At 48.1% G+C, this 11,403-nt stretch overlaps 1 protein-coding gene across 6 annotated transcripts in view; it reads left to right on the top strand.

Annotated features, from left to right (window-relative positions):
• The first annotated feature begins 2,311 nt into the window (after positions 1–2,311).
• TMEM150C (transmembrane protein 150C) overlaps positions 2,312–11,403 on the top strand; it is a 37,406-nt gene continuing 28,314 nt past the window's right edge. For 2 of the 6 annotated variants that reach the window (XM_034772916.1, XM_034772915.1), the window contains exons 1-2: positions 2,312–2,414; positions 3,523–3,621. The gene's annotated coding sequence lies outside the window, so the exon portion shown is untranslated. Of the gene's footprint in view, positions 2,419–3,522; positions 3,622–11,403 lie in introns of all 6 variants that reach the window. The other 4 variants (XM_034772918.1, XM_034772917.1, XM_034772920.1 and 1 more) reach the window with 3 other exon arrangements.

The raw sequence follows: 11,403 nt of genomic DNA, 5'->3' as shown, positions 1-11,403 counted from the left end.
CGTCAACATCAGCATCCTTTTTCCACAGACTTTTTTTCCTTCTTCACCAATATCTACTCTGCTCCCTGAAAACCCAGCTTATTAAACTGGATAATGCCATTGATCTATTTACAGCGGGGGCTCTCAACCTTTCCAGACTACTGTACCCCTCTCAGGAGTCTGATTTGTCTTGTATACCCCCAAGTTATCTGAGGGGGGATATTGTGGGCTGGGGGAGGGGAAAGCAGGGGCTCCACTGAAGGTGGTCCCCAGCTGGCACTGCTGACCCCAGTGTGTCAAGGGGGCACAGCCACCACCCCTGCTGATGGACCCCCAGGAAAACACCCCCAGCCCCCCATTGCTGACATACACCAAGCTTCATATGCAGCAGATGCTGCAGCAGTCCGGGCTCGCAGCCCAGAGGGGGAGAGACGAGGCAGCAGAGGATACTGAGCCGCCCAGCCTGCCTCATGGCAGCGGAGAGCCATAGTTCCCCACAGAGACCCCTGTACACTCTCCCTCATGCAGAATGCGCTGTGCTGGCACGTTCGACTCTGTAAATATGGCCCCTGCCGAAGGAGACTGCAGCACACGCTGGGTGTGCGGGAGCCAGCCCGCTCTTACCTCCTGCCCCAGTGGTGCCCCACATTTTCAGGTGCCCTATGCAGACCGTCGTGTATGCTGCGTATGCCTAAGGACAGCCCTGCATCTCAGGAACCTCCTGCTGACACAACTGGCAGCTGGGTACGTAAAGCTTCGTAGTCCATTAGTGAGAGGACCGGTTGCTTCTGCTAGAAGCTCAAGGTGGGGCTGCTTAAAAGAAGCTGCCGGAAATATCCTATTGGCTGCAAGCTGTCTGTGTTCTGTTTGAACCCGGGTGAATATATTTTAGGTTGGGATTAAACTGTGCAGGTTTTCCCCAAGTTTAAGTAGTTGCCATGCTGGCCTGCCCCAGGAGCACAATATCTGGTGAACAAATGTGGTGGAACCCACACAGAGAATAATCAACACTGCCCAAAGGGCTTTCCTCTTCCAGGGGTATGTCTACATCACAAATTAAGGTGAAATTGTTGTGCAGGTATGGCTACACATGCTAACTTTAATCTAGCGAATGTGGGCAACGGTAGCAGTGAAGGTGTGATGTCCTGGACCCTGGCGCTGACTAGACGCCTGAGCAAATACCCCAGGGTTCCTCATAGAGCTGTACTGAGTTGGCTAGCTCACACTGATGCCTGTGTTGCTATGTCTTCACTGCTACTGTTACCTGTGCTAGCCAGATTAAAGCTAGCACAGGTATGCCTACCGGTGCTAGGATTACACCTTAATTTGTAGTGTAGGACCTTTCCATTCCAAAATGCTCTACACGAGTGAAATCCAGCCTACTCTCAGGGGGAAGGGGGCAACCAATTGTAGCAGTAACGATGTAGTGCATGTGATATCTTTCTCTAGACCTAGTGTATTTCCCGTCTAAACGATTATCTATAGGTTAAAGGAATACAAAGAGCAATAACAAAGTCTCCTCCATGAGAGCGAAGAACATTCTTCCTCCTCTGGAACAGCTGACCTGAATGTAAAAGGGCAGTTAAACACCAGGGACTTGTAGAATTTTAAAAGCACCGCACACACAGAAAACAGAACCATAAATTACACAACGGCGGCGAGGGAAATTTTATCTCAAGATAACGTGGGCAATTCCCTACGCATACAAAAGTACCGACTGCTTTTTTTTTTTTAATTAGCTGAAGAAAACAAGGCCCTTCTCTCAACTTCCTGTCCTTTCTCTTTGTCTGGCTGGGTGTAAGATACTAACTTTTACATTTCCCATTTGATCCAGTCCAACATTTCAGGGCCTGTGTCTGGAAGGAAGGGCCCAGCCCATGCTGCACTGTGGCTGTTCTGCACCCACCGGACAGCCCGTAAAGGGCTGTCACAAGCCACTGCAGCCCTAGGTGCGAGGGCCCAGGAGTGGGCTGCGGGCAGGACAGAGAGGGAGCTGGGTGGATGCCCTGGTGTCCTTCCTGGCAGTACAGTGGAATGAGCTGGGTGTTGACCTGCTCTTTCTGCCATCTCTGCCCCAGGCAAACAAGCCTCATGGAAATCAGGGAAGTCAATGAGTGTGGTTAGCAGCCCCGTGGCACTCACTGCTCGGGAGAAAGAACCGCGCAGGCAAAGCCTGCTGCTGCTTGCAAAGGCCCCCCGGGGCGGCAGCGGGCGGGGGGCCGGCCGGGGTGAAGGCTCCCCCAGCCTGGCCGGGGGCGGGCTCCAGCTCGGCTGGGGGGGTAGGGGGGGGCGCTCCCTTTGTCTGGGGGCGGCCGAGGCAAACCCCGCCCCTTCCTGACAGAAACCCGCCCCCTGCTGCCCAGCCTCGCCCGCCGCTGCCACAGCCGCCTCTTGCAGGTGCTGGCGCCCGCGCCCGCGTCCGGAGCTGGCAGCAGGTAGGTGAGTGGCTGCTCCCCGGGCTCTGCAGCGCGGCTGTGCCCGGGAGGGGAGCCCGGCGGCCGGGCTGGTGCCACGCGCGGGCGGCCTCTTTGGGGGCTTAGAAGATGCTGCTCCCCTCCCCCCCCCCCCCCCCCCCCCTTCCCCGCTGCTATTGTCTCGTGCACGCTGCACAGAGGCGGCACAGCCGCTGCCCCTCTGCCAGCCCCCGCTGGGATCTCGGTGTGTCCCCCCCCGCCCCTGTTACTGCCTCTGTGCTCCTGGTGTGCAGCCCCAGCGCGCCCTCCTGCCCGCTGCCGCAGCGCCTGGCCAGCCATCAGCCATGTTCCCTCCTCTGATCCCTCTTCCCCCTCGCCGCCGCGGGTTTGGGGGCTGCCTGTGGCGGGGTGGGTCTCATGGCTGTGGGGAGAAGGAGGTGGGTGTCTAGGGTGGGAACAGGGACATCTCCTTTCCCCCCCTGCTTCTGGCAGAGCAGCTGCCAAAGCAGACACTGCAACGCTCCAAGCGACTAGGATTTCAGCCAGGGGCTTTCTCCTCCCATCCTTTAGCCCCTGGGTTTGACATTTAAAAAGGTGGGTTGTGTAAAATTGTTACTGACCAGGACATTGGACAATGCCTGGAGAATGTGTCTTGTTCTGTTCCCACACATTCAACTGGGAGGGGAAACCATGGGGATGTAGATTTCCAGTGGACATTTGGTTGATTTTTATCACAGTAACATCTGAAGACTTAGTTTCATTGTGCTGTGCAAACACATATACAGCCCAAAAGCTTACAATGAAAACAAGGACAAGATGCAAGAGGAGAGGTGGCAGGGTGATTTGGCACACAAGTCTGCATGTGTTAGTAGCAGAACATACAGTTTGGAGGTTTCAGTGTCCAATTTTAGTTAAATTAGTGGAGAAGAGAGAGAGAGATGAGTCATTAAAGCCCCGATCCTGCAAGTTGTTCCATGTGAGACTCATGCAAAATCTTACTGAGGTTTTGTATGGGTGCTGAAACCTGCCTGTGGGGAACAGATTCCAGGATCAGGGTCTAGGAAACTACCTGCTTATGCCATTATCTTACCATATCTCATCTTGCATTAATTTGCTGTGATGTGCTTAGGTGTTGCAACTGATATATGGTCCTCTATCAAGGAGGCTGAGAGCAAGAGGTGATCCTACATACAGCACCATATATGCTGCAATATTTGTACACATCAAGGTGAGTTGACATTGCATTTCTTGGCACTCTCTACATTAAGACAGATGCTAATTTGATTAATCCTGTTCTATCGTGCTGTTGGAGCTACCTGACAAAGAAGATGTATGGCATTCAGTATAAAAAGTGGACCCAGAGTTTTCCCCAGGGATCTAGACGTTTATCTCCATATAATGAGTTGTCCTTCTCTATAAAAAGGTGGAAGTGCAATTTCCAGGCCCCCACACTTGCTCCCCTGTGGAAGCCTCTCTGCTAGGCTTTATTTGAAAGGAGTGGGAAGGGGAAGGATTTGGTGGGGCAGGGCTAGGAACTCAGAAGTAGCTGTGCTTGGAGGTAATGTATTCAGTGAACTGCCTCCCGCTTTTCCCCCAAGATCTGGATGTGAATAAGTATCTAGATACATTGATGATTTTATCACTTCCTTCCAGATTTGGGGTGGAATGTCCTTTTCCCACGGGGATGTGGGGTTTGGATGCTTGACACTCACCCTTTCCCCTTGCAAACTATTATTTGTTTTTCTCTACCCCCATACTTTTGAGGGGATGGCTTTCAGAGAATTCCATGAGGTGAACCACATCGAGCAATCCCATTATCCCTTGAACCCACTCCTTTTGGTTTCTCAGGGCAGGGTGGGATCTGGCCTTGAAACTATAGAAAAGAGCCAGACTGATAAATTTACCTCAGTAGAGGTCGCTGATGTGGATGACCTTATCATCCAAAGGTATGACATAACCTTTAGCTCTTGCTCATAGCCCAGAGTTTACATCTCATCATGCATTCGGAATCCTCAAGTTATCAGTGTTAAATAGTTCCTTCTGTTTGGTTTTGATTTTGATTAACAAAAGGTTCTATTGCAAGAGATTTGAAAGCATTATCTAACTAGCATTTGTGCCATCATATTGTTACAACAATATAGGTATATAGGACATTTTTAATAACTGCTTGTTTTTGGAGAAAATGTATATAAGAAGCTTAAAATGCATATTTATGAGAATGCCTATAACAATGTATTTAAAGGGACGGTAGCAACTTATTTTTATACTGGTGTAACAGATTAGATAATGAGGCCTTATATTTTGTGAACAAATATTAGTTATGTTCTTGTTAACCTCTAGATTATTAGAAGCGAAAGAATTTTTGGAAGCTCGTTGTTTATATTCTGTGTTTATTTTTAGTGTTGCTCAGTTGGGACAGTGAAAATCAATGAAGTCAGTTTCACTTTAAGGTCCTCTAGTGCTGCAGTTTTTGTTTCAGACACTGCATGGGAATGTGTACTTGTGGAAACACAACTGTTTTCAGTTGACTTGTTTTCCCCCCTTGGAAGAAACATATGTTATGACATAATCCCTTTCGGCATTAGGTTTCATAAGCAGCTTGACTTCTGTAGCAGTTCAAGTTTGGCCCAGATGTAAGTGAACAGTGACTCCTTAAGGCCCAACTCCTGTAATCAGATTTGAACCAGGAGCCACCGCTAGGGACCAGAGCTACTAATGGAACTAAAGCTGCCAACTCCTAGCAGAAGAGAAAAGACTGGAGGAAAAGGAACTGATGCAGTTAGATAGTAAGTCCAGGGGAGCAGGGGGAGAAGAAGATGAGGTGACTGAAAAGCATGGCTAGCAGGTGAGAAGGAAGGACGGGTTTATGGCTAAGGCTTGGTTTGGGACTCGATGTGGGTTCAATTCCTCGCTCTGCCACAGCCTTCCTGAGTGAAGCTTGGGCAAATCACTTAATCTCGGTGCCTCAGTTCTATAAAATGGGGGTGATAATATTGCTTCTATTTAGACTGGAAATTTGCCGGTCGGGAGGTAGGGGGGGGCACACCTTGGATGCTACAAATGCTAATTAGAAGAGGACAACCTAGTAGCAGGGAAGAATATGCAGAAGGGAGAGAACAAGTGGAAGATGGAGAGAGAAGAACAGAATGAAATGAAGAGCAGAAGATTGCAATATAATTACCCCCCTCCCACTTATTTACAGTATTAAACACAGACAGAAGGCACTGAGGCCCCTACTATCACCTTCCCATTGCTGTGGCTGCTACAGGGCTGATACAACTGCAGATGTGAGGGGAGTTGTCCATGATGAGACTCCCTCTCTATTAAGGAGTAGATCACCCTGGAAATGATGGGAGAGTCCTCGCAGACCCATTCCACTGACAGGCTGATCCAGTGTGTAAGCTGTGTTGTCTGCAGGCATGGAGTTGCTTGGGAAGCAGGAATGCTTGTAAATGATGATCGTCTCCTGGGCAGCACTGCTCCCTATTCTGGGGACAGCATTACACCAGAGATAAGGCTGTAACACCTCCTCAATGCAACTATGATTGGAGAAATAGAGACAGACCCACTCCTTGGCCGGTACTGCTCTGAAATAATCAGATGGTCTGGCCTGTAGCAGGAGAGGTGCTGTGAAAGGAGCAGAAGCATGGGAGACTCCTGCACTTGCCACAACGATGGTGGAGACGGGGTGTTGCTCCTGTCTCAGATTTCCTGGACCATTCTTGGAGGGAAGGGAATGTCTCCTCCCAGAAGGGAACTGTCCACTGGATCTTCACTGTGGCTACATGGCCTTTTTAATGGGCTAGTTCTGTGAGGTGCTGAGTCCTTTTCAAGCCCTCTCTATGTTTATGGGAACTGAGAGGGCTTGCTTAAATCTACCTTAATGGAGACGCACGGGACTAAGTGTCATTTTACAGGGGGTTAAAAGCTATGAATTTGGCACTGGCTATTTAGCAACTTCTACTCTATTCTATAAAAAAGTATGAAAGAAGACATAAAGATGAAGTGCACTGAGTACTGGTTTTATCTTACAGTAGTCCAAGGCTTTTAGGGACTTTCCCCCCTTTTTCTGTGGCTTCTTCTGTATGTTGGGAGAATGGGAGATTCCACCGAACAGATCCAGATCACTACCGTACTAATTATTTTCTCTGCATCACATGGGTTAATTCTGATCAGCGTATCTGGGCAAGTCTCCGAAGGTGGGGCCTGATTCTCCTCGTGTGTTACACCTGAGTAACTCCTGATTTAGCATGAGTGAGGGGAGGACAGGTCCATCGGTTTTTGTAACAGAAACGATGGGTGAGTTTAGAAGAGGAAACAATATTACTGAGTTAATGAGAAAATTTTGACCAAGCTCCTGGGAGATTCCAGATCCGGTGGCTCGCTGTGGGACAATCTGTAGTGGAAACCATCATCTCTTTAATATGTTTTAAGGGAACAAATGCTTTAAGCTCTCTGGAAGTAGCTGAATGGGAAGGGTTACAGCAGGCCTCTGTTAATGAAAGGAGAGAGACGGTGTTCCATTCTCACAGCTGTTCTTGACACTTCGCCATTGATCTCAAGTGTGCTCTCATACAAGGTTGCTGATGCTGCATATAGTTGTCACACCTTCCATCTGAAGATCGGAAAGCACTATATAGACATTAATAAATTTAGCCTTACAGTACCCCTGTGAGGCTGATAAATACATCTAATCCCCATTAATAAGGCTAATACTATTGTGATGAGCACCATAGAAATGCTTACAAATAATGATTATTTAATGACAAAGAGGAGTTAAGTGACTGGCATACGGTCACCCAGGAAGCCTGAGCGGAGCTAGGAACACTGGTCTTTTGACTCCTTTTCTCTTATCTTTATTCCCAGAAGTGTGTAAATGGTTAATTCTCACGGTATTTGCTCTCCCTCATGTAAACATGCCATTCAGAATATACTGACATATTGGCATATTGATATACTGAGGGTGAGGAAATGTAGGGCTTGATTTTTGGGTTGCATATGTCCAGTGAGCTCTGCAGATGCACTCCTGCATGTAATCCTGGGGTAAGTAAATTATGCCATCCTAATTTGCTAGTAGTTCTGCACTAGATGGTTATGGGTACAGATGGCTCCTCCATTACCCAAAGAAGCTCCCAAGAGGGGTGGGCCTTGCAACCGTATTCCCATTCCCTCGGATTCATTCCCTAGTCTGCAGCAGTTGGATTGTGGTAATCCTTGAACTGGTCTCATCACTGCTGCTCTAGGAATTTGGAGAGTAGCACAGGGGTGAAGAAGATCTCAGTTGGCTGCACATAGAAGGAAGCACAAGCCATTCCTGAGGAAAATGCTGAATAAATCTGCAGAGGAAAATTGTCCCTCTAAAAAAGCACTGCTTCTCATGCCACAGGTGCCCCTAAATTTGCACTAGCCTGCAAAATGACATTTCCCCACTCCTGACTATGTGGTGTTTCTGCTTCTGCACACAGAGCCAGCAAGTATAACTTCAATCTGCTTTGGAGATGGAGCAAATTACCTCCAAAGTGTAGAACGGGGGCAGTCGAGTAGTTGTGCGGTTTGATGCTCACCTTTATACAGGGGCAGAGGCAGTGGAGAATGGAGCCGACGGGATGTGCTTCCAACTAATGGACAAAGAAGGGCTGAAGCTAGAAATGGATGAGCTGGTGAACACAGGAGAACATCATTATAGCATCTGCACAAAGGGTGTCTGCATCCATATGATGTTATAGTCCTGTTTAGGAGAAAAAAAATCAGGAAATGATTATGCTTGAATCCTGTACTGTGTTGTGACATGATAGTTGCTCCTCTGCATCGAATCCAACAGCATTCATGTGCCATATGATAGCTGATAGGAAAACAAGGTAACAAAGCAGTGAGCACACACACCCAACTATATACTCAATGTAACATAAATCTTTGGTTTAGGATACAGGTAAAAAATGTGTGCACACTAGGGTAATCTTTCTCACGAATCAAAGTCCATGCTTCTGGCCCAGTATCACTAGTCAAGGTCACGATACAGAGAAAAGGAAGTAGAGCTGGTCAGAAAAGGGTTTTTGCCAGGGTCCTTCAAGAGAGTTGTAGTTTGGGTGCTTTGTGCTCCCATTCTCCTCTGTAGGCCGGGATTCTGGATCCAAAAAGAATTATATAAGTTCATGGAGGGTAGATCCATCAATGACTAGTAGCCAGGATGGTGAAGGATGCAACCCCATGCCTCTGATTGCCAGAATTTGGGACTGGATGATAGGAGACGGATCACTGAAAAATTGCCGTGTTCTGTTCATTCCTTCTGAAGCTTCCTTTGGCCCTGAGTGTTGCTGGAAGACAAGATACTGGGTAAGATGGACCATTGGTCTGAGCTACAGTGGTCATTCTTATGTGGAACTACATCTTCCATCATACACCATAGTCTACCCTCTTGGAGAGGGAGAGAGGAGGAGTGTATCATGGGAGCCCCTGGCCATGGTGTATGAAAGGTGATGAAGCCTGGCCCCTAGAGGGGAATGGGGAATTGAACTACAACTTCTCTGAGGCACTGCGGCAGTGTTTCTAAATAAAAATATCTTAGGTTTTGGCTACAATGTTTTGGGCATGTTTTTGACGAAAAATCAAAAAATTCCCTGGAAAGCAGACACTTATTTGGGGAAATTTTTGTTCTGCGAAAATCCAATTTTCCATTGAAAAACCAGTTTTGATAGAAATTTTTCTACTTGCCCTGCAAAGGAGGATTGGGGAGATAAAAGTAGTGTTTTGAAGGCAGTTAAGTGTTACATACTGGATCTACACTGTTGAAAAGAAAAATCCTGAACTGAAAAGAGCCAAATATTGTAGCTGGATTTTTTTAAAGGGTTGGTTACATTTATGACAAATAACAACACAGACTGTAAAGTAAGATCAGGACAATGACCTTTCATCCTCTTTGCCTGACAAAAAATGTCTGAAGCTGAGGAGGGACTCAGTGCAGAGAACAGCAAACCTGCCACCTTAGTTGAGAAGCTGTCCCAATGGCACACAGTGCCTGACCCAAAGCCCAATGAACTCAGTGAAAGTCTTTGTTTTTCTCAGTGGGCTTTAGGTGGGAGCCTTAGACATGCTTTCAGTGATGTCAGAACTTCCCTATGCCAGCACAGGCAGCATGGAGCTTTGCCCCTCAGTGGATGGTAAAAGCCAGGGAGGATGCAATACCTTGTCAGCTCTTGACAGAACTCCCCCTGATTTCACCCTTGAGGTCCAGGGACAGGATGTTATTAATGGCAGGCCTCAAGCGGTGCCGTTCCCCACCACTGCAGGTCCCAGGGTGAGCTTATGCCTTGTCACCTGCAGGGCGTGATGAAAGACTCTTCTCATTGTGTGCTTGTTCCCTCAGTAATGGAGGCTGCCCTCTAAGGCAAGCACCAGGGATGATGACCTTAGGAAAGTGGCACAAAGCTAGGAAGAGTTGGAAGCTCCAGTCCTTTCTTTGGAAGGATATGAGCTCTGAATTTTGCATCTGGCACCTAGCTAATAAAGTAATAAGTGAATTAGAAATGCACAAAGCTATGAAATTCAGATCTGAATCCTGACTTTGAACCCCGCTGAAGTTTGGGATGGTCACACCTGGGATTTTTATTTGAGCCCAGCTGTAGCTAATAATCTAACAGCTGCTTTGGCATTTACTTCATTTCACCCTGTTTGCCGAGTCCCTTCTTGACCAGAGGTTCCACTGATAGAGATGAAGGAGGAAGAGGAGGAGGATTATTAAACTGGGAAGATTAAAAAGAGAAGCTGAATTTCCTGTACGGTCTTGTGGAGAGGGCACTAGATTAGGAGTCACAAGACCTGAGTTCTGTTTCTCGTTTTCCCACTGCTCTGCTGTGTGACCTTGGGTAGTTCACATCTTTTATCTGTGCCAGTCTCCCCTCTCACCCTTTGTCTGTCTTTGTTAGTTTGGAGTGGCCGAGGGAAAATAGGGAAAAATATTTCCAGAGGAGAGGAGACACAAAAATGTAAATTGCTATGTAAATTATACAAATGTTTTATAATGACTGAGGGAGTGATTGACTGAGTACGTTGGAGGTGCTGACAGAAACCCGCTAGAAGATGGTGGCATGCGGGCATCTCATCAAAAGAAGAGATGGAAATAAGAAGTCTGAATGTAATACATTTTAAACACTTTCCCCCTCTCCTTCCTGAATATCAGTCAAAGTATCTTTCTGGGTGTCATGGTGACGTGGGTGAAGGAAACTTTTTTCCTTCCCACCTCCACTGTTTCATCTTTCAGATGCAAACTAACCCTGTGTGTGCGAGAGAGAGACAGACAGACAGTGTATGGTGCTGGTGGACAGCTCCAGAGGGCACAGTCCTCTGTCTAGCCACAGAATGGGAGCAACACAGACAGAAGCAGTACAGGCTTCTACACACTGCCCTGCAGTTGTACCTCAAAACCTGAGTCAGAGGGAGTGTCTCTATGGTTAGGATAGGGGGCTGTCTCCATCCGTAGTCAACCTTTAACTTTTCTGATGGGATGCCAGTTACGGTCACTCCTGGGGGAATTCTACGCCACTGCGCATGTGCAGAATTTATCCCTCCCTGCCCCCTGATTTCTTTGCTTCCCAGTAGAAAAATGACTTTCTGATGGGGAAGCAAAGGGAAGCCACAAGAGCGGTCATGTGACCCTCCCCAGCAGTTTTGGGTGCCCAAGGCAGCCAGCGCAGAGGTAAATCACTGTGGAGCATGGGATGGGACTGGGGAAGACCCAGCTGGTGGCTCCTACCCTGGGCCGAGCTCAGCTGCTAGTCCCGGTTGGGCTGGGGAGGACGGGACTTCCTCTTCCCCTGCACGGCATCCAGGGCTGTATCAGACCCACCCCCAGATTTCTCGCCTGGTTGTAGGAAGCTCTGAAAATTCCCCCTTCCTCCCGCCCCCGCAACACACTTCCTGCACCATCGCTTCTCAGCTGCAGGGGGAGGGATCACTATACAGGGAGCTGCTCCCCCATCCACCCAACCCTCGTGCATCCAGATCTCCTCATACC

This window comes from Trachemys scripta, chromosome 5, assembly GCF_013100865.1.
Source record: "Trachemys scripta elegans isolate TJP31775 chromosome 5, CAS_Tse_1.0, whole genome shotgun sequence".
Classification (NCBI taxonomy): Eukaryota; Metazoa; Chordata; order Testudines; family Emydidae; genus Trachemys; species Trachemys scripta.
Note: the sequence above shows the minus strand (reverse complement) of the source record. Positions and strands in the feature narration are given on the sequence as shown.